This window comes from Galeopterus variegatus, unplaced genomic scaffold (genome assembly GCF_000696425.1).
Source record: "Galeopterus variegatus unplaced genomic scaffold, G_variegatus-3.0.2 Scaffold5081, whole genome shotgun sequence".
NCBI classification, from domain to species: domain Eukaryota; kingdom Metazoa; phylum Chordata; class Mammalia; order Dermoptera; family Cynocephalidae; genus Galeopterus; species Galeopterus variegatus.
The window spans coordinates 38399-38693 of NW_007731192.1; positions in this window are offsets into that span (position 1 = coordinate 38399).

Consider the following 295-nt stretch of genomic DNA (forward strand, 5'->3'; position numbering starts at 1 on the left):
TACAAATCTGATCACATCACTGCCTGGCTTTTAAGCCTTTCTGTGGCTTGCTATTGTCCCTGCAACTAAATTTAAACTGTTTACAAGGCCCCTGTTTATCTGCCCTTACCAGCCTCTCCCTACTCTTCCATATTTTAAACTACAGTCAAATTCAGCTCCTGAACACATCATGTGCTCTTGCCTCTATGCTTTTGCCAATTCTGTTCTCATTACATGGAATATACTTGCTTTAGACTTGTCCTGATCCCAAGACCAGGAATCTCTGCACTATAAATCACACAGAACCCTCTATTTC